This window comes from Scyliorhinus torazame, chromosome 5, assembly GCF_047496885.1.
Source record: "Scyliorhinus torazame isolate Kashiwa2021f chromosome 5, sScyTor2.1, whole genome shotgun sequence".
NCBI lineage: Eukaryota > Metazoa > Chordata > Chondrichthyes > Carcharhiniformes > Scyliorhinidae > Scyliorhinus > Scyliorhinus torazame.
Window position 1 is genome coordinate 161939808 of NC_092711.1, and position 23253 is coordinate 161963060.

Sequence of the window (23253 nt, forward strand, 5' to 3'; positions counted from 1 at the left end):
ATCAAGACTGGAGTGCGGAGGTGGCGAGAAGGAGGGCGAGCTTTAATCGGGCCAAGGCGGTACTTCACAAAAGGAAGATAAAATTTGGAATGCTGCAACCGGCAAGACTGTGGGTCACACATCAAGGGAGGCACCACTACTTTGAGACGGCGGATGAAGCGTGGACTTTTATTGTAGAAGAAAAACTGGAATGAGTGGATTATGAAAAAGAACGTTTGGACAAAGTGGTGGGGCGAATGGGGGGGGCGAAGAGGGGGTTTATGTTCTAATCCTGCGGTATGGTAACTTTTCTTTCTCCCACAGGTGGTGATGGGGGGAGGTGGGGAGGGAGAGGAGATGGGGCGTTGGCCATGGGAGGCGGGGCTGAGGGAGAGGCGCGGGCTTGGCTCCCGCGCTATGATAATTATGGCGGGAATAGAGAAGCAGGAAGGAGGGGGTGTCGCACGGTGCGAGCCGTGGTCACGGGGGGAAGCCGAGGTCAGCCAGAGTTTGCTGACTTCTGGGAGCAACATGGGGGGAGTAATTACGCTAGTGGGGGGTCTAGCGGGGGGGGGGGGGAGGGGGGAATTACTGGGTTGCTGCTGCTGGGGAAAGGGGGGAGTGGGTACGGGGGAGGATGGGCGGGGGGGCACCGCCTGGGGGAGATACAGCTGCGTGGGAACTGGGTGAGAAGCTGGAAAAAGATGATGGCTAACCGGCAAGGGGGGGGCGTGGGAAGCCCCCCAACTCGGCTGATCACGTGGAACGTGAGAGGGCTCAACGGGCCGATAAAGAGGGCACGAGTACTCGCACACCTTAAGAAACTTAAAGCAGATGTGGTTATGTTACAGGAAACGCACCTGAAACTGATAGACCAGGTTAGGCTGCGTAAAGGATGGGTGGGGCAGGTGGTCCATTCGGGGCTGGATGCGAAAAACAGGGGGGTGGCTATATTAGTGGGGAAGCGGGTAATGTTCGAGGCAAAGACTATAGTGGTGGATAACGGGGGCAGATACGTGATGGTGAGTGGCAAATTACAGGGAGAGATGGTGGTTTTGGTAAACGTGTATGCCCCAAACTGGGATGATGCCAACTTTATGAGGCGAATGCTAGGACGCATCCCGGACCTAGAGACGGGAAAGCTGATAATGGGGGGAGACTTTAACACGGTGTTGGAACCAAGGCTGGATAGGTCGAAGTCCAGGACTGGTAGGAGGCCGGCAGCAGCCAAGGTGCTTAAGGATTTTATGGAGCAGATGGGAGGTGTGGACCCGTGGAGATTCAGTAGACCTAGGAGTAAGGAGTTCTCGTTTTTCTCCTATGTCCATAAAGTCTATTCGCGCATAGACTTTTTTGTGTTGGGTAGGGCATTGATCCCGAAGGTGAGGGGAACGGAATATACGGCTATAGCCATTTCGGATCATGCCCCACACTGGGTAGACTTGGAGATAGGGGAGGAAACAGGAGGGCGCCCACCCTGGAGAATGGACATGGGACTAATGGCGGATGAGGGGGTGTGCCTAAGGGTGAGGGGATGTATTGAAAAGTACTTGGAACTCAATGACAATGGGGAGGTTCAGGTGGGAGTGGTCTGGGAGGCGTTGAAGGCGGTGGTTAGGGGGGAGCTGATATCAATAAGGGCACATAAAGGGAAGCAGGAGAGTAAGGAACGGGAGCGGTTGCTGCAAGAACTTTTGAGGGTGGACAGACAATATGCGGAAGCACCGGAGGAGGGACTGTACAGGGAAAGGCAAAGGCTGCATGTGGAATTTGATTTGCTGACTACAGGCACTGCAGAGGCACAATGGAGGAAGGCGCAGGGTGTACAGTATGAATATGGGGAGAAGGCGAGCAGATTGCTGGCACACCAATTGAGGAAAAGGGGAGCAGCGAGGGAAATAGGGGGAGTGAGGGATGAGGAAGGAGAGATGGAGCGGGGGGCGGAGAGAGTGAATGAAGTGTTCAAGACATTTTATAAAAAATTGTATGAAGCTCAACCCCCGGATGGGAGGGAGAGAATGATGGATTTTTTGGATCGGCTGGAAATTCCCAAGGTGGAAGAGCAGGAAAGGGTGGGACTGGGAGCACAGATCACGGTAGAAGAAGTGGGGAAAGGAATTAGGAACATGCAGACGGGAAAGGCCCCGGGACCGGACGGTTTCCCAGTTGAATTTTACAGAAAGTATTTGGACTTGCTCGCCCCGGTACTGACGAGGACCCTTAACGAGGCAAAGGAAAGGGGACAACTGCCCCCGACTATGTCTGAAGCAACAATATCGTTTCTCTTAAAGAAGGAAAAGGATCCGCTACAATGCGGGTCCTACAGACCAATTTCCCTCCTAAATGTGGATGCCAAGGTCCTGGCCAAGGTAATGGCAATGAGAATAGAGGAATGTGTCCCGGGGGTGGTTCACGAGGACCAAACTGGGTTTGTGCAGGGGAGACAGTTGAACACGAATATACGGAGGCTGTTAGGGGTAATGATGATGGCCCCACCAGAGGGTGAAACGGAGATAGTAGTGGCGATGGATGCCGAGAAAGCATTTGATAGAGTGGAATGGGATTATCTGTGGGAGGTGTTGAGGAGATTTGGTTTTGGAGAGGGGTATGTTAGATGGGTGCAGCTGTTGTATAGGGCCCCAGTGGCGAGTGTGGTCACGAATGGACGGGGATCGGCATATTTTCGGCTCCATAGAGGGACAAGGCAGGGATGTCCTCTGTCCCCATTACTGTTTGCACTGGCGATTGAGCCCCTGGCGATAGCGCTGAGAGGTTCCAAGAGATGGAGGGGAATACTTAGGGGAGGAGAAGAACACCGGGTATCTTTATATGCGGATGATCTGCTACTATATGTGGCGGATCCGGCGGAGGGGATGCCAGAAATAATGCGGATACTTGGGGAGTTTGGGGATTTTTCAGGGTATAAATTGAACATGGGGAAGAGCGAGCTGTTTGTGGTGCATCCAGGGGAGCAGAGTAGAGAAATAGAAGACCTACCGTTGAGGAAGGTAACAAGAGACTTTCGTTACCTGGGGATCCAGATAGCTAAGAATTGGGGCACATTGCACAGGCTAAATTTAATGCGGTTGGTGGAACAGATGGAGGAAGATTTCAAGAGATGGGATATGGTAGCACTGTCAATGGCAGGGAGGGTGCAGGCGGTTAAGATGGTGGTCCTCCCGAGATTCCTCTTTGTGTTTCAGTGCCTCCCGGTGGTGATCACGAAGGCTTTTTTTAAAAGGATAGAAAAGAGCATCATGGGTTTTGTTTGGGCCGGGAAGACTCCGAGAGTGAGGAAGGGATTCTTACAGCGTAGTAGGGATAGGGGGGGGGCTGGCATTACCGAGCCTAAGTGAGTATTATTGGGCCGCTAATATTTCAATGGTGAGTAAGTGGATGGGAGAGGAGGAGGGAGCGGCATGGAAGAGATTAGAGAGGGCGTCCTATAGGGGGACCAGCCTGCAGGCTATGGTGACAGCCCCATTGCCGTTCTCACCGAGGAACTACACCACGAGCCCGGTGGTGGTAGCTACACTGAAGATTTGGGGACAGTGGAGACGACATAGGGGAAAGACCGGAGCATTGGGGGGGTCCCCGATAAGAAACAACCATAGGTTTGCCCCGGGGGGAATGGATGGGGGATATGGAATGTGGCAAAGAGCAGGAATAACGCAACTGAAAGATCTATTTATGGACGGGAAGTTCGCAAGTCTGGGAGCGCTGACCGAGAAATATGGGTTGCCCCAAGGGAATGCATTCAGGTACATGCAATTGAGGGCTTTTGCGAGGCAACAGGTGAGGGAATTCCCGCAGCTCCCGACACAAGAGGTGCAGGACAGAGTCATCTCAAAGAAATGGGTGGGGGATGGTAAGGTGTCGGATATATATAGGGAAATGAGGGACGAAGGGGAGACTATGGTGGACGAACTAAAAGGGAAATGGGAAGAAGAGCTAGGGGAGGAGATCGAGGAGGGGCTGTGGGCAGATGCCCTAAACAGGGTAAACTCGTCGTCCTCGTGCGCCAGGCTAAGCCTGATTCAGTTTAAGGTATTACACAGGGCACATATGACTGGAACACGGCTCAGTAAATTTTTGGGGGTGGAGGATAGGTGTGCGAGGTGCTCGAGAAGCCCAGCGAATCATACCCATATGTTTTGGTCATGCCCGGCACTACAGGGGTTTTGGGTGGGGGTGACAAAGGCGCTTTCAAAAGTAGTAGGAGTCCGGGTCGAACCAAGCTGGGGGTTGGCTATATTTGGGGTTACACAAGAGCCGGGAGTACAGGAGGCGAGAGAGGCCGATGTTTTGGCCTTTGCGTCCCTAGTAGCCCGGCGCAGGATATTGCTAATGTGGAAAGAAGCCAAGCCCCCGGGGGTGGAGACCTGGATAAATGATATGGCGGGGTTCATAAAGCTAGAGCGGATTAAGTTCGTCCTAAGGGGGTCGGCTCAAGGGTTCACCAGGCGGTGGCAACCGTTCGTTGAATATCTTGCGGAAAGATAGATGGGGGAAAAAAGAAGGCAGCAGCAGCAGCCCAGGACTTGGGTGGGGGGGGGGGGGGGGGTGGGTGGGGGGGGGGGTATAGCCTGTGACAAGGCAGTTGCCAATTAGGGCTAGTTTTCATTTTTGTTATTTAATATTTATTTATTTGTTGTTTTTTGTTTATATAAAAAAAAAAGTCATTATTATCTGTATTGTTATAATGTTGTGTAAAGGATGCACAATGTACTGTGTTGGTTGACCAAAAATTTTCAATAAAATATTTATTTAAAAAAAAAAGAAGTTGAAGGGGGGGGGAGGAGACACTGTCACAACACAGTGACCAGTTCGCCTCGATGGGTGAGGAGCTGTGGAGAGTAACAGGAGTCAACAAAGGCTCAGAGCTAAGGTAGGAGACCTGGAGAACTGGTCAAGGAGGGAAAATTTGAAAATCGTGGGCTGCCTTGAGGAGTGGAGGGCCTGAGGCCGACCGAGTACTTTGCAAAGATTTTTGCTGTGTTGATGGAGGAGGAGGAACAACATTCCCGCTCTGAGTTGGACAGGCCACATCGGTCACTCAGGCCGAAGTCTGGAGTGAATGAGCCACCAAGGGCGTATTAGTCTGCTTCCACGGCTACCACGTAAATGAGAAGGTTTTGAGCTAGGCACCTTTCATGCCACCCAGGTGCCAGTCTGGTACTTCTGGGGTGCCCAGGTAGCACTGTCAAGCTGGCAGGGGTACTGCCAGGGTACCACACGGGCAGTGCCATGGTGTCAGGCTGGCATTTTGCTCGCACCGGGTTTGAAGCCCGGGGGTGCACTGCCCATGTGAGGTGGGGTGGGGAGACCCGAGGACTCTCTTATAGGTGAGTTGGGACATTGGAGAGTCAGGGGGTCAAGGCGGCTTCACTTAGCATTATTCCTGCATTGAGCAGCTTTCCTTTTGGAGATCCTCAGTGCAGGAATAATGCTAAGTGCAGCCTTGGGTGGCATTCCCCACCAGGGCAGTAATAAAAGAGCAGAATGCCATTAGTTAGCGGATGTGAAGTGGGAAGGTGTTGGTAGATGCAGATACCAAGAACTGATGGAGGATTGGTGAGAAGGCGGGCGTCCTTTGGACGGGTGAAGGGGGCATTGTATGGCAGCAGAGTGAGATTTAGAGTGGTCTACCCAGCAAAGCTGAGAGTCACTCATAACTCAAAGGACTTTTATTTGGAGGCGGCTGAGGCGTTCGTTCAGGCTGAAGGACTGAGACTGAGATGAGAGTTGGGATTTGGGCTTGGTTGGTGGGGACGGGGATTGCGTTCTATTATTGAGGGTTTTCTATTTGATTGGGGTTTTGTTTCTGTCTCTTAAATGGGGGGAGTTTATCTACGAATGTTGTGTTTTTTTCCTTATGGTGCGGTTCTGTATTGTTTCTTGGTTTCAGGGACGTGGGGCTCAGTTACTGAGGAGGGGGTGGAGAGGATGGGGGACTCTAGCAGGGGTCACCACACGAGGAAACGTAGGTTGCTTAGTGAACGGGAGTGTGGTGGGGGAGGGGTCACGGTCATTGGAACCTGGTCAAACAGGTTTCAATGGCCCTGGGAGGTATGAATGGTGGGGGGAGGGGCTCGATACTGGGTGAGGTGTTTGCAAGAGGAAGTGGATGGGGCAATTCTGGCAGGAACAGGAGGTGATCCCGTTTAAGGTCAAGGTGGTCGGAAGGAGAGTGAGGAACGCCAAATACTGCTAGAAGAGATTTTGGGATGGATGGGTGATGAGCGGGGAACGCGGACCCAGGGTTCCTGGTAACGAGGAAGGAGTTGGAGGCGAGGTTGGACCTATTGTCCACAGGCAAAGATGTGCATCAGTTGAGAAGAGCAAGGGGGACTGTCTGAGTATGGGGAGAAGGCAGGGTGTATATTGGCAGGTCAGCTCCGTAGGGAGGCCGCAACAAGGGAGATAGTTTGGGTGCGGGACAGGATGGAGGAGCTGGTGGTGGCTCCAGAACAGATTAATAAGGTGTTTGAGGAGTTCTATAGGGACTTGTATAAATCAGAACCACCAGAGGAGGAGCAGGAGATGAGGGAGTTTCTGGGTGGGTTAGAGTGCCCGAGGTTGGGGAGGTGGAGAGGGCAGGGTTGGAGGAGGGGATGGAGGAGGTGAAGGTGGCGATTGGGAGGATGCAGGCAGGGAAGGCAGCGGGGCCAGATGGGTTCCCAGTCGATGCTGGTGAGAAAGGGGGAGGGTCATGTAGAACAAAAGGGAAAGTCAGGGATTGGTTAGAGTGTGGGTGAGATTAAATGTCAAAAATGTCCTGGAACAAAAGGCAAAGGGAGAGGTAATGGTTGTGGTAAAGAAACAAAGTATTGGTCCAGAGGAATGGCAGAATAAAGGACAGCTCTGGCTGGAAGCAAAATAACATGAAAACAAGATGCAGACTGGCACTCGGCAAAAAAACAAATCAAAATGGAGGAGAGAGTTCAGTGTGTGAAGTTGTTGAACTCAATGTTGAGTCCAGAAGGCTGTAAAGTGCCTCTTGGGAAGATGAGGGGCTGTTGGTCCAGCTTGTGTTGGGCTTCTCCGGAACATTGCAGCAGGCCGAGGACTGAAATGTGAGCATGGTTCCGAGTACAGAAGCTGGGACATGTTGCTGTATTTATACAGGGCCTTGGTGAGGCCACACCGAGAATAGTGTGTGCAGTTTGGTCTCTTTTTCTGAGGAAGGATGTTCTTGCTCTCGAGGGAGTGCAGCGAAGGTTTACCAGACTGATTCCAGGGATGGCGGGACTGTCATAAGAGGAGAGATTGACGAGGTTGGGATTGTTCTCGCTGGAGTTCAGAAGAATGAGGGGGGGGATCTCCGAGACGTATAAAATTCTAACAGGACTAGACAGGACTAGGGTAGATGCAGGGAGGGTGTTCCCGATGGTGGGTGTGGCCAGAACCAGCGGTCACAGTCTGAGGATCCATTTCGGACAGAGATGAGGAGACATTTCTTCACCCAAAGAGTGGTGAGCCTGTGGAATTCATTACCACAGGAAGTAGTTGATGCTAAAACATTGAATATATTCAAGAGGCGGCTAGATATAGCACTTGGGGCGGCTAGATATAGCACTTGGGGCGTATGGGTTTGAAGGCTATGGGGATAAAGCAGAATTAGACTCTTGAGTTGGATGATCAGCCATGATCGTAATGAATGGTGGAGCAGGCTCGAAGGGCCAAAAGGTCTCCTCCTGCTCCCATCTTCTATGTATGAGAGAAAGGTGGTGAATTCTAATGGCAGCAAGCAGAAGGTCAGGATCATGCTTGTGGACTGAGCGGAGGTGTTCCACAAAGAGGGCAGGGAACAGGCTACAGATGAATTAAAGACAAACCGTTTGGGTTCATAACATTGTGAACATCCTTTTACTCTGGTTGTCTTTGATCCTCAAGTCATTTTCTGTTTTTTAACCATGTTCTGTTTCATTAATAAACGATTATCAGTAAAAATATTTGATTTTTCTAGACTTTGCATTAGGTTGATGTACTTTAGGGAAAGTGGGTGAGAGGGGTTGACAGGCTCTTTAACGGAAAGTGAGTCCCTCTGAGGTAATTGGCAAAGGAGCCAGAGGGGAGATGAGATTTTATTTTATTTGACACAGCGAGCTGCTCTGATCTGCCTGAAAGCAGATTTAATTGTATCTTTCCAAAGAGTAAAATCTTGAATGGGAAGAATTTGCAGGGCTGTGGGGAAAGGGCAGAGCAGTTGGATGAATGGGAGAGTCCTTTCAAAGAGATAGAAGGGGCACGATGGGCTGAATGGTCTCCTCCTGCAGCCTGTGAATCTGAGCCTCCTGTTTTTGTGCAGGTTAAAAGGGACAGATTTCATTGCAGCCTCTTTCCTGTATATGTATTTAAAGAGACGGGTTTCTCTTTAGCTCCGAGTGACCGATATAATTGGTTGGAGGCCCATTTCCCAGTCAGTCCTCCAGCACCTTCCTGTCTCTCTCTTAGTGCGACGCCCATGGAAGTTTCCCAACTGGTGCGCAAGCCCTGTTATTCTCAGCTAAATTCAGCCTCAGCTCCGTCTCCTGGCTGTCATTGACAAGAGCAATAGACACAGAAAGGTGCCCGAGGCTCAAATGGGAAGTCAATACTTGTGGCTCTAAACCCAGACTTCAACATTTGCCAATCAAATCCATGTTATTTAGACTGGGGTTTCTATTATTACCGTGCCACCCCTTTTCATGTCACATTGATGTACTTTAGGGAAAGTGGGTGAGAGGGGAGACAAAGGGTGGGAGTTTTAAAAGATAACTTTTCCTTTCTAACTTTGTATTGTCTATAGTGTCAGCCGTGGCTCAGTGGGCAGCTCTCTCACCTCTGAGTCAGAAGATTGTGGGTTCAAATCCCAGTCCAAGGACCCGAAAACAAAAATCACATCCAACATTCCTCGTCCCAGCACAGAGGGAGGCTGAAAGAACAGCCTTCTTTCAAATAACTGGTGTGCAAGCCCTGTTATTCTCGGGCAGCACGGTAGCCTTGTGGGTAGCACAATTGCTTCACAGCTCCAGGGTCCCAGGTTTGATTCCGGCTTGGGTCACTGTCTGTGCGGAGTCTGCGCATCCTCCCCGTGTGTGCATGGGTTTCCTCCGGGTGCTCCGGTTTCCTCCCACAGTCCAAAGATGTGCAGGTTAGGTGGATTGGCCATGATAAATTGCCCTTAGTGTCCAAAATTGCCCTTGGTGTTGTGTGGGGTTACTGGGTTGTGGGGATAGGGTGGAGGTGTTGACCTTGAGTAGGGTGCTCTTTCCAAGAGCCGGTGCAGACCCGATGGGCCGAATGGCCTCCTTCAGCACTGTAAATTCTATGATAATCTATGAAAATAAGATGTTAAACTGAGGCTCTGTCTGCCCCTCGCAGGTGGGTGTAAAAGTTCCCACAGCCACTATTTTGAAGAAGAGCAGGGGAGTTATCCCCACTGTCCTGGTCAATATTTATCCCTCAATCAACATCACTAAAAACAGATCATCTGCTCATTATCACATTGGTGTGTGTGGGATCTTGCTGTGTGTAAATTGGCTGCTGTGTTTCCTACATTAAAACAATGACTACACTTCAAAAGGCACTTCATTGGCTGGAAAGCACTTTGCGACATCCTGTGGTTGTGAAAGGTGCTATAGAAATGCAAGTTTTTAAATTGAAGATTTCTGTTGTCTGATCTTGTTATCTGGAACTTTATTGATTTCAGCCACCCCCAACCTACCATTTAATAAATTCACTTTGGTTCTGACAAAGCAATTAAGGCAAAGACAGAATTCTCTTTATATTAAATTTAAAAAGTTTATTCAAAGAAACTTTAAGACATTGACTTTTACAACTTCATGTGGGTGATAGTCTGTAGAAGCATAACCCTCTCTGGCTCCTTCTTTGACAGTAATTTCCTTGGAACCCGGCCTCGGGAATCTTCAGTACTTGGCCAGCAAGGAAGACCTTCAGAACCTCTACTTTTATCCCCAAAGTGACCATTACTTCCCGTCAGTATTTATTTTAAAATACTGTTGTAACATGACCATTGATCAATTTGGTCACTGGATTAATTTAATTGGATCCCCAATTACTAACACCACCTTCTCTCATTATCTCAGACAGGAATACAATAGAACTGTTTCATATTATCCCTTTATCTGATTCTATACAATCCCTTATTCATACAGTTTCAAATGTTGAGGCTGATCAGAGCTTGAAGGTCTCTCTAGCCAGTACATTTATCCTCATTGCACATATTTTACATACACAGCAATTAAGCTTTTACATTTTTACAGGAAATAAAACTCTCTTACTATAACTTACTGATTCATTGTTGATTATTTAATTGTCACTCAATTAATGCTCATTACTTAATCAGTCATCGGTTACTGACAGGTAGCTAATTAATACAGTAATCTTTAATTAATACATTTGGTTAATACAATATCCACTGGTTGAAATGAAAATCGCTTATTGTTACAAGTAGGCTTCAAATGAAGTTACTGTGAAAAGCCCCTAGTCACCACATTCCAGCACCTGCTCGGGGAGGCTGGTACGGGAATTGAACCGTGCTGCTGGCTTGCCTTGGTCTGCTTTCAAAGCCAGCGATTTAGCCCTGTGCTAAACCAGCCCCGTTGAAAAGATTGTTTTATGGAAGACAATCACTTTCTTTCTTACTAACTTTGATTGGATTGAACAATAAGTCTTAGACTTGAGCCAGACTTTGGCAGGATATGATACCCTGTAGCTTTACAAAATTCTGGAACAATTTGTTACTTTAAATAATTTCGTCTCATTCAGCAGTTTCGAGAAACAGTTTGGTTTATACAGAATGAATTTTTAAAATAAAGGTCCAGTCACGTTTCCGAGTTTAACTTGGCTTCCTTAACTTTGTTACTTACAACAGTGAAGTTGGACGAGTGATTTTTTAAAACAAAATATTATTAATGAGGCATACCCAGAATTTCTGACGTTACAACAGTGACTAAACTTCAAAAGTACTTCAAAGGCTGTAAAAAGCTTTAGGGGATTGTGTGGTCATGAAAGGTGTTATAGAAATAGATATAGAATCCCTTGAGTGCAGAAGGAGGCCATTCAGCCCATCGAGTCGGCACTGACACTTCCAAAGAGCACTCTACCCATATCCACTCACCCGTAACAAAAGAGAAAATGCTGGAAAATCTCAGCAAGTCTGGCAGCATCTGTAGGGAGAGAAGAGAAGTAACGTTTCAAGTCCAATGATTCTTTGTCAAAGTTAACAGTCAGAAAATGTGAGGAATATTTATACGGTGGAGTGAGAATGAAAGATGAGTCATAGCCACAGAAACCCAGGGAAACGAGGTAATATTCCCCAGTCTCTGACTGTTAGCTTTGACAAAGAATCACTGGACTCGAAACATTAGCTCTTTTCTCTCCCTACAGATGCTGCCAGACCTGCTGAGATTTTCCAGCATTTTCTCTTTCGTTTCAGATCCCAGCATCCACAGGAATTTGCTTTTATCCACTCACCCGTAACCCCATAACCTAATCTGCACATCCCTGGACAGTGAGGGGCAATTTATCAGGGCCAATCCCCCTAACCCATACATCAGGACTGTGGGAGGAAACCAGAGCACTCAGTGGAAACCCACAGAATGGGAGAACGTACAAACCCCACACACACAGTGACCTTGGCCAGAATTGAACATGGATCCCTGGTGATGTGAGGCAACAGTGCTAACTACTGTGCCATTGTGACGCTCAAATAAATGTAATTGATTTTTAGAACTAGTCCCCAAACTTGGATATATCACACTCGGTCCACTCACAAAGATCACTCATAAAGACTGAGGCTTGATTTTATGTAACAACCATGTCTTTCACTTCATTTCAAATACCCTGTGAAAATCCAAACACAGTATCTCATGAAAGTATTTGATTTAAAACAGAATGACTTGTTGTGATTTGGGATTCACTGCCTGACAATGGTGCAGGAAGTAAATTCTACTGTAACTTTCAAAAGGGAACTGGACAGATTCTGCAGGAAAATAAACTTGCAGGGTGATGGGACCAATTAGACTGTTCATTCAAAGAGCTAGCATGGGAATGCTGGGCTTAATGGCCTCCTTCTTTGCCCTTTGATTCTCGTTTACATTTGAAGAAAATCTTAGACTTGAACCAGAGTTTGGCCGTATTTGGGAAATATCTGAAATCCACTTCCTACGAAGGGGGTAGAAGCGGAGATGATGAAATGTTTCCAATAGGAAATTGTATGGGCTTTTGAGGGAAATAAACCGACAGGGGTACGGGAATAGAACAGGACAATCATTTGATCAATAGAAATCTACAAGTTGTGAATCTTTGGAATTCTCTACCCCAGAGGGCTGTGGGAGCTCAGTCACTGAGCGTGTTTAAAGCAGAGACTGACAGATTTCTAAATACCAATAACACAAAGGGATATGGGGATAGTGTGGGGAAAAAGGCATTGAAGTGGATGATCAGCCATAATCGTATTGAATGGTGGAGCAGGCTCGACGGGCTGAATGGCCAACTCCTGCTCTTATGTTCCAATGATACAAAGATAGGTAGGAAAGTAAATTGTGAAAAGGACATAAGGAGGTTACAAAAGGATATAGATAGGTTACGTGAGTGGGAAAAGATCTGTAAAATCTAATATTATGTGGGAAAATGTGACAGTGTCCATTTTTGGCACAAAGAATAAAAAAGCTTATTATCTAAATGGTGATAGATTGCAGAGCTGAGATTCAGAGCGATCTGGGTGTCCAAGAGCAGGAATCACAAAAGGCGAGTATACAGGTACAGCAAGTAATTAGGAAAGCTAATAGAATGTTATTGTTTATTGTGAGGGGAATTGAATATAAAAGTAGGGAGGTTATGCTTCAGTTATGCAGGACATTGGTGAGACCACATCTGGAGCACTGTGTACATTATTGTTCTCATTTAAGGAATGATGTCAATGTGTTGGACGCGGTTCAGAGAAGGTTTACTGGACTCATACCTGGAACTGGAGGCTGGTCTTATGAGGAATGGTTGGACAGGCTGGGCCTGTGTCCTGTAGAGTTTAGGTGACTTGATTGAACCGTATAAGATCCTGAGGGGCCTTGACAGGGTGGATGTGGAAAGGATGTTTCCTCTGGTGGGAGAATGTAGAAATTGAAGTCACTTTAAAAGTAATAACTTGCCCATTTAAGGCAGAGGAGAACCTTTTCTCTCAGAGGGTCGCGAGTCTTTGGAACTCTCTTCCTCAAAGGGCAATGGAAACAGAGTCTGTGAATATTTTTAAGGTAGAGCTGGATAGATTCTTGCCAAGAAGGTGAAAAGTTATCGGTGGGTCAGCGGGAATGTGGTTTTGAGGTTTCAATCAGATCAGCCGTGAACTTATTGAATGGTGGAGCAGACTCGAGGGGCCGAGTGGCCTACTCCTGCTCCTAATTCGTATGTTATCACATCCTTTATAATAGATTGTAGCATTTTCCCACCTACTGATGTCAGGCTAATGGGTCTGTAGTTCCCCGTTTTCTCTCTCCCTCCTCAAATAGTGGGGTTATATTTACCACCTTCCAATCTGCAGGAACCATTCCAGAATCTATAGAATTGTGAAAGATGATCACCAATGTATCCACTATCTCTACAGCCGCCTCTTTCAACACTCTGGGATGTAGAGCATCAACGTTTGGGGATTTATTAACTTTCAACCACATTAATTTCTCCAGTACTACTTTTTCACTAATCTCCTTCAGTTCCTCGTGCTCACTAGTCCCTTGGTTCTCTCGTGTTTTTAGGACAATTTCTGTCTCTTCCTCCGTGAAGACAGACACACATTGTTTAGTTTCTCTGCCATTTCCTTATTCCCCATTATAAACTCTCCTGTCTCTGCCTGGAATGGACCCACATTGGTCTTTGCTAATCTTTTCCTTTTCACATTCCCATAGGAGCTTTTCCCGTCGTTTTTTGTTTCTCGCCAGTTTGCTCTCATGTTCTATTTTCTCTTGATCAGTTTATTGATCCTCCTTTGCTGTATTCTAAAACAAGTTCCCAATCCTTAAGCTTACGCTTATTTCGGTCACTTTATGAGCCTCTTCCTTTGATCTAATGTAACCTTTAATATTTCTTGTTCGCCACAGTTGCATCCATTTTCTTGTATCAGATTCCCTGAGAGAGAAAGAGAAGACAGAACGAAATGCAGCTCTGGATGTAATTGAAGCAGAAACTATAACAGCAGAATCCAACACTGTAATCAATTGTGAACTTGTTGGTGTCTCAGCAGGGATGAGGAAACACAGAATCCCTTCCCACACTGAGAGCAGATGAACGGCTTCTCCCCAGTGTGAACTCGCTGGTGACTCTGCAGGCTGGAGAACTCAGTGAATCCCTTCTCACACTGAGAGCAGGTGAACGGCCTCTCCCCAGTGTGAACAAACTGGTGTCGCCGCAGGTTGGATAAGTGAGTGAATCCCTTCTCACACTGAGTGCAAATGAACGGCTTCGCCCCAGTGTGAACTCGCTGGTGTGTCTGCAGGCTGGATAACTGAGTGAATCCCTGCCCACACACAGAGCAGGTGAACGGCCTCTGCCCAGTGTGAACAAGCTCGTGTCTTCGCAGGCTGGGTAAGTCATTGTATCCCTTCTCACACTGAGAGCAGGTGAACGGCTTCTCCCCAGCATGAACAAACTTGTGTCTCCGCAGGTTGGAAAAGCGAGTGAATCCCTTCCCACACTGAGAACAGGTGAACGGCTTCTCCCCTGTGTGAACTCGCTGGTGTGCCTGCAGGTTGGATAACCGAGTGAATCCCTTCCCACACTGAGAGCAGGTGAACGGCCTCTCCCCAGTGTGAATGCGCCGATGAGCTTCCAGTGCAGATGGGACTCCGTATCCCTTCCCACAGTCCCCACATTTCCACCATTTCTCCATGTTTTGGGTCTCCTCGAGTCTCTCCAGTTTGGACTATCAGTTGAATCTTTGACCACACACAGAACACGTGTATGGTTTCTCCCCGCTGTGAATGGTGTAATGTTTTTTCAGGCTGTGTAACTGGTTAAAGCTCTTTCCAGTCAGTGCGTGTGTCTCGGTGCTTTTACAGTCACACTGATGTTTAAAATGTTTTGAAACCAACAGGTTGGGCAAACACGACTCCTTCTAGATAATGGCTGATGAATCGAGTGACTGTCAGATCTAGGCGTGATGTTTGAGATTGTGGTCTGTAAATCCTATCCTTTTAACATCCTGTAAAAGGAATTTACAAAAGACATCACTGTCAGGACAGGATAGAAATTCAGAACAGATTATTTTAATTTCTCTGGAACATTCTTTCCTCTCTCGTTGCTCAAAAGCTGTAAATCTCCGTCCCACACACTCTCCCTCCATTCTTACTCTGCTGCATCTAATATTCACCCTCCCAATTCGCCTGAAGGTGCTGATTCAGGCCGAGTGACAGATCCATGCTCACTGCTTCCTGTCCTGGACACAGGGATCATAACAAACTGAAGCTGCAGTCGGCCATTCAGCCCATCGATCCTGCTCAACCATTCAATGGGATCATTGGCCGATCTACCTCAGCACCATTTTCCCACACTATCCCCCATATCCCTCAATATCTTCAATATTGAGAAACCTGTCAATCTCTGTCTTGAAAATACTTGATAATTGAGGCTCAACAGTCCTCTGGGGTAGAGAATTCAAAAGCTTCACTACTTTAAATTAATTGAAGATCCTGGCCACGTGTCACTGTCCGTGTGGAGTCTGCACATTCTCCCAGTGTCTGCGTTGGTCTCACCCCCACAATGTAAAACGATGTGCAGGGTCGGTGAATTGGCCACGCTAAATTGCCCCTGAATTGGGAACTCTAAAAAAAAATTTAAAATAAATAAATGTACGGGATTTGGGTGTCGCTGGTTAGGCGAGTATTTGTTGGCCATCCCTAGTTGCCCTTCAGAAAGTGGTGGTAAGTGGCCTCCTTGCACATGCACTGTGCTCTTAGGGAGGAAGTTCCAGGATGTTGCTCCAGCGACAGTGAAGGAATGGCGATATATTTCCAAGTCGGTCTGGTGAGTGACTTGGAAGGGAACCTCCAGGTGGTGGGGTTCCCAGGTATCTGCTGCTCTTGTCCTTCTAGATAATAGTGGTCGCTTTGCTGAGCACCTTCGGTCTGTGCACATTCAGGACCCTGACCTTCCAGTTGCTTGCCATTTTATTTATTTATTTATATGAATTTGGAGTACCCAATTAAAGGGACAATTTTACCGTGCCAATCCTCCTATCTGCACATCTTTGGGTTGTAGGGGCAAAAAGGCAAGCAGACACGGGGAAAATGTGCAAACTCCACATGGACAGTGATCCAGAGCCAGGATCGTACCTGGGACCTCGGCGCCCTGAGGCAGCAGTGATTAACCACTGTGCCACCGTGCTGCCCCTGCTTGCCATTTTAACACAAGACCCTGTTCCCAAGCCTGTCCTTGGCTTGTTGCAAGGTTCCAGTGACGCTCAACACAAACTGGAGGAACAGCATATCATCTTCCGGTTAGGCACGCTACAGCCTTCTGGTCTCAACATCAAATTCAACAACTTCAGATGATTAGCTCTACCCTACCTCAACCCCTTTGTTTTCTTTCCGTTTCATTTTAACTGTCCATTACCTTTTATTTCTTTGTCTTTCTTCATATATATACTTCCCCCTCACTCTTTCCCCCTATCTTATCACCCCATTCTTTACTTTTCATTCCCTTTGCTTCCCCCCTTTTTCTCATTTTACCTCTCTGCCAACCATGCCCCCCTCTCCCCACATCTGTCACAGCTTATCCTCTGATTTTAGTTTCTCTGCTGTTTGTCTTTCACACCTTTTATTCTCTCTGGGGACTGCCATTATAATCTTTATTTTATTAATAATCTTTATTGTCACAAGGAGAATTACATTAACACTGCAATGAAGTTACTGTGAAAAGCACCTAGTCGCCACATTCCGGCACGTGTTCGTGTACACGGAGAATTCAGAATGTCCAAATTATCTAATAGCACATCTTTCGGGACTTTTGGGAAGGAACCGGAGCACCCAGAGAAAACCCACACAGACACGGGCTGAACGTGCAGACTCCGCACAGTGACCCAAGCCGGGATTTGAACCTGGGACCCTGGCACTGTGAAACCACAGTGCTAACCACTGTGCTACTGTGCTGCCCTTTAGCACTCTTTTACCTTTGTTTCTGTCTCATCTTTCTTTCCTTCACCCTACAGTATAAATATCTCCCACTTTCTATCCTTTTTCCCTTTGACAAAAGGTCACCTGGACTCGAAAACATTAGTTCTTTTCTGTCCTTGCAGATGTTGCCAGACTGGCTGAGATTTTTCAGCATTTTCTCTTCTGGAAATATATAACGTAGCTCTACAGTACTATATTACACAACTAGAAATAATAATAAATGTGCTTTATTACAGAACCAACAATATATCTAATCTGTATGATATAACACTACACATATTTCAATCCTACATTAATTTACTGTCCCCTTAAATGTCAGCCATCTCCTGGGGAAACCAGCCCTTTAATTGTGAACACTAGGAAAGAGACCATCAGGGGCAGCAAGGTAGCACAGTGGTTAGGCCAGTTCCTTCACAGCTCCAGGGTCCCAGGTTCGATTCCCGGCTTGGTTCACCGTCTGTGCAGAGTCAGCACGTTCTCCCCTTGTCTGCGTGGGTTTCCTCTGGGTGCTCCGGTTTCCTCCTACAGTGCAAAGATGTGCAAGTTAGGTGGATTGGCCATGCTAAATTGCCCTTAGTGTGCAAAATGTTTAGGTGAGGTTACTGGGTTTCGGGGATGGGGTGGGCTAAAGTGGGATGGTCTTTCCAAGGGCCGGTGCAGACTCAGTGGGACAATTGGCCTCCTTCTGCACTGTAAATTCTATGAATCCTTTTCGCCAGACAAATAAACGTGTCAAGCTGAGGGAGCAAAGGATGTCAATGTCTTTAAGAGAGAGAGAGAGAGAGACCTGGGCCAAGCTTTCCAGAGTCTGCACCCTCCCGGGATTCACTTCCTTTCCCTTCAGTTGCTGCAAGTGACCAATTGAAGGTGCGAATGAGAAAATAAATGGAAAGGGGGAAAAAAGAAAGTGTTTTACTCACAGATGTTCCGCACAGCAGGACGTTTCAGTCTGCATGAAGCTGAAACGTCATTAACACAACGCCCGCGTTTTGATTGGCTGGAGGACCAGAGTCCTTCCAGTCCTCCAAGTTTTTCCATTGGTTGCTGGCCGACTGAAATAAATAAGCAACGGATGTCACGTGGTCATGGATGCCCTTTTGACCTCAGTTGGAATAACCTTCCGTGCGCATTCGCATCTTTTCTTCTCCTTTGGATAGAGCGATTTACCCGGCGCGGGGGACTATGGGGGATTCAGCCGCTAGTACCCATCCGGAGCCCAGTCTCCAAACTCCAGGGACTGGGATAAAAGGGAGTGGGGGGAGGGCGCAGTGACCCCGCCCTGACACAAAGTACATGTGGGTAGTCACTGGGTTTGATTGTGACGTCCCCCTTCAGACACCTGGGTGACATATTGGGGAGGGCAATAGGTGAGAGAGAAACTGAACCCGAGAGTCAGCATCGTCAGGGGAGGAGAATTGGGGAAAAGCAGGAGGAGGATAGTGGGATGAATTAGTGTTACAGTCAATAGGGAGGGAGTGTGTGGAGGCAGAGTCAGAGAGAAGCAGTATTTTCTGTCACATGATCATGAACTTGGACAATTTTACCAAATCATCTGTGAAACCCGGATTTACAATGTCCCTGTGAAACACCTTGGGATATTTAATTACATTAAATGTGCTGTATAAATGCAGATTAACCTGATATTGAAGGCTGTCACTTGAGCTCCTCCACTACCCTGAACACCAAGTCCCCGATCATCAACAGTCTGATTAACCAGCTTATTCACACAGATCAGACCAACCCAGCCCACCCATTCTCAGTGAATCTGCTTTTCTCAGGCTCCCTTGTAACTCCATCCCTGCTCTCACTGCGTTGAGTGCAAGTGTGAGCAAAGCATTTTTGTCTTCAGATTTTTACTGTGAGAGGTTACACCTATCAGGAGACGATGAATAGGCTGGGTCGCTGCTCTCTTCAAAATACAAGGCTGAGGGACTAATGGAGGGCTGTAAAGCATGAAAGATTTTGATACACATGGAAAATGTTTTCACTTGTAAGGGTAAGAGAAAAACTAGAGGCTATCAATGTGAGAGAATCTAATCAGGAACTCAAGACAATCTTCTTCCCCAGAGAGTGGTGGGAATGTGGAACTTGCTACCACAGGGATTGGTGGAGGTGAATATCATCGATATATTTATGGGGAAGCTGGTTGAGCACATGAGGGAGAAATGAACAGACGGATACATTGATAGAGTCAGATGGGAAAGCATGAGAGGAAGCTCAAGTGAAGTACAAACACTGGCATGGATTGGTTGGGCTGTTTCTATGTTGTATATTCAATGTAATTTAGCCTGGTATTCCCTTTAACTCTCCCATAGTCGATTCCGGGTTAAAGAGAAACAGTTTCACTCCCGGAAAAACATTTCAGCTCATTGTTTCCAGCTATTGTCCAATCAGTGCCTCTTGTCAGCCAGGTATCCGTGTGAAGAGTCAAGGTATTCAATTCAACTACAAATATCTCCTGTAATTTGTCCCAATATATCTGTGAAGAGCAGATCTTTTTTTTCAAATGGGCTGGATTAGTTAAATTTAATAGGTTTTAATCAATTCTTAAAAGTGCTTAATTATCAGTCTTACTCAAATCGTAGAGTTTGTTTTATACAAGACAAAGCAGACACTGGATCAGCACCCCATTCACCATCTACAAACGGCACAGTAGCACAGTGGTTAGCACCATTGCTTCATAGTGCCAGGGACCCAGGTTTGATTCCCGGCTTGGGTCACTGTGAGGCGTCTGCATGTTCTCCCTATGTCTGCGTGGGTTTCCTCCGGGTGTGCTGGTTTCCTCCCACGAGTCCTGAAAGATGTGTTGTTTGGTGAATTGGACATTCTGAATTTACCCTCAATGTACCCGAACAGGTGCCGGAGTATGGCGACGAGGGGATTTTTGCAGTAACTTAATTGCAATGTTAATGTGAGCCTCCTTGTGACATTAATAAAGATTATTATTGTAAAGAAGTTCTGCATCGACTTATCAAGCATCCTTTGACGGCAGCATCCAAACAGGGTTACACCCATTTTCCAACATTAGAGGTCGCTGTGACTGTTGGATAGAATCAATGTGGGAGCTTTAGTGAACTAGTCTGCCCAGGGTCTATTTCTCAAACCTCATCACAACATATTGCCTAGTTAGCCACGAACTGACAGAATTATTGTTACATTTCAGGATGCTCTCCTCCTTCTGGGTGGGTAGGTTTCGGAGGACGACCTGCCTCCTGCACGGTTCGCGTTATTTGGCTGTGGTTCCCCTCCCCAGTCTCACCTCACCAGCTTCTGCCCCTCATCGACCCAACCCTGTGCAAAGAGCAGCAAAGACAGGAGCACGGAGTCGAGATGCAGATCAGCCAGGAACTGACTGAGTGGAGATTCTCTAATTAATCTTCATGTTTATTGGCGTTTCAATGGGGACTGGGACCAGTTCTAATGTTTGTGTCTCTCTCTCTCACTCAAAGATTTTAACGTGTTTACATAAAGCTTCATCATCTCAGATACACAACAAACCCATTGAATGTCCCCATTTTATTGACCTGATCCAGGTTTGACTTGTTTATTAAGTAAACACCTTATTATCTTCCAGGTCTTAATAATAAACAGATGTGCCAGATTAAACTGGATTTCCTTTGGTTCCTCCCACCTTTCCCAGATATCAAAAGGAAATTGGATGGGGACTTGAGGGCAATAAACTCACAGGGGTACGGGGATAGAAGGCGCGAATGGGACTGAATGGATGATTTACAGAGGGTTAGCATGGACCCGATGGGTAGAATGGCCTCCTCCACTGCCCTAATGACTCTGTCTCTGTAGAGATTGATAACTTATTAAATGAAAGGAATCTCCAATGGAGCGAAAACCAAAGGACACAATTTCACATTTTCAAACTTTCACTGTCACAAACCAACTAAAATCGACACAAACATGAATTAACAGGGACTGGATATTTCACAGAACAAGAGAAATTTCACTTTAATAGTCAGTACAACAAAGATACATCTCACGTCGTTATGAGCCCTCACATTACTTCCTGTAGAAATGTTGCACCATGGACAATCTCGGTCTTCCCAATCTCACTCTGCAATGTCGGATCCCTCACTTCCCACCCAATGGACTTGGCCTTTGAGTCACTTCCACCAACAGCCGAATTCTATCCAAGGTCCGTGAATATTGTGAACACCAACAAACTGCACGTCTGTAAATGCTCTCTCTTTCGGATTGTGACTTCCTTATGTCCCCAGAAACTCAATTTTTGGATCTCTTTAAACAGTATGGTTGGATTTCGCATAACTAAAATAGAAGCAAGTGGTCTTATCCAATCCACAACCCCCTGCTCTCCTAGACTTCAGCTAGCCGTCCTTTCCAACTGTGTAACACATGATGTAACACAGTCCTTGCTGTATTCTCAGTGCACTGCTTCAATACCCAGACCTGTTGGAAGCTCCACGCTCTGTTTGGAACTGCAGGTTCCCTTATTAAATGTGTCTGTCCTTTACCCCCCAGCAACCAAACCTGGTTCAGTCGGATGGAAAGTGTAACTGAATACACGATTATCTGTCTATTCAGTCTTTGCTTCTTTAGCTTTTCATTCCTGGTCATTTCTTGGAACTGATGACCTCAGAACCAGGAAATCAATTCCTCTCCTTCAGAAGAATCTCCAGTTTCACTTTAGGTCTTAAAGGTCTTTTCCCAAAATAATAATAAAACAATACTAATAATAATTATTAATTTTACTATTAAATTATTATTAAAGGTATTTTCCCCAGAGTACAAGGGTCATCACATGCCCCCCCATCCCCAAGGAATAAAGCTTCCCGAAGTAAGCATGTTTTCAGAATCCTTTCATGCTACAACACATTTGAACATTATAAACACTGTAACAAGGACCTGATTACACATTGTACAGATCATGGTTTCTCTTTTTCCCATTTTACAATGAAACATATCACCTTGGCAAAACTATCAGCTTAACCCTAAACAAAACTAACCCAATGTGACAATGAGGTTTTAAAGTTCAGCTTGCTCGAGAGTCCCAATGCTCTTGTCAACAAAATCCATTTTACTATTGGTTGAACCTTCCCAAGAGATCTTCTTTCCCAAGTCACAGTCTTTCCAGTTTTCCCATGTCCATGTCCTTGGTTAAGGGATAGGATTTGTGACAGCTTCAAAGGTTTTCCATATCTGAGGTCTGGTTAACTTGGTCAGGAACCGCACTGCTGATTGCTGGCGATCCATCTGGATTTTGAGAGCTGCCTGTGGGAATTGGACTTCGAGAGGAAATTCCGTCATGTTGCTTTTTCCGGGCAGCACGGTGGCCTACTGGATAGCACAGCTGCCTCACGGCGCTGAAGTCCCAGGTTCGATCCCGGCTCTGGGTCACTGTCTGTGTGGAGTTTGCACATTCCCCCGTGTTTCCATGGGTTTCGCCCCCACAACACAAAGATGTGCAGCCTAGGTTGATCGGCCAGGCTAAATTGCCCCTTAATTGGAAAAATGAATTGGGTAATCTAAATTATTGTTTTTAAAAACTTGGTCAGGAACCACACTGCTGATTGCCGGCGATCTATCTGGATTTTGAGAGCTGCCTGTGAGGAATTGGACTTTGAGAGGAAATTCCGTCATGTTGCTTTTTCTGGGCAGCACGGTGGCCTAGTGGTTAGCACAGCTGCCTCGCGGCGCTGAGGTCCCCGGTTTGATCCCGGCTCTGGGTCACTGTCCGTGTGGAGTTTGTACATTTTCCCAGTGTCTGCATGGGTTTCGCCCCCACAACCCAAAAATGTGCAGAGTAGGTGGATTGGCCATGCTAAATTGCCCCTAAATTGGAAAAAATAATTGGGTAATCTAAATTTATTTTCAAAAAAAAATGTTGCTTTTTCCCTTCGGGTTCAGCAATTTGTGTGGACAGTGGGATCTGTGTACACAGCAGCACAGTGTACACAGGGGAGGGAGTGACCCTGGAAGTACTCAACATTGACTCTGGACTCCAAGAGGTCTCGTGACATTGGGTAAAATATGGGCAAGGGAACCTCCTGCTGATTATCACCTACTGCCCCATCCCGCTGGTCAATCAATATTCCTTAATGCTAAACATCACTTTGAGTCAAGGACACAATGTATTCTG

At 46.8% G+C, this 23253-nt stretch overlaps 1 long non-coding RNA gene across 1 annotated transcript; it reads right to left on the reverse strand.

Moving 5' to 3' along the window:
• Positions 1 to 9740: 9740 nt before the first annotated feature.
• On the reverse strand, positions 9741 to 18203 carry LOC140420340 (uncharacterized). Its single transcript, XR_011946301.1, has 2 exons — positions 18065 to 18203; positions 9741 to 15175 (listed from the first exon to the last, which is right to left on the reverse strand). It is a non-coding gene; the product is annotated as an uncharacterized lncRNA (long non-coding RNA).
• Positions 18204 to 23253: the final 5050 nt, after the last annotated feature.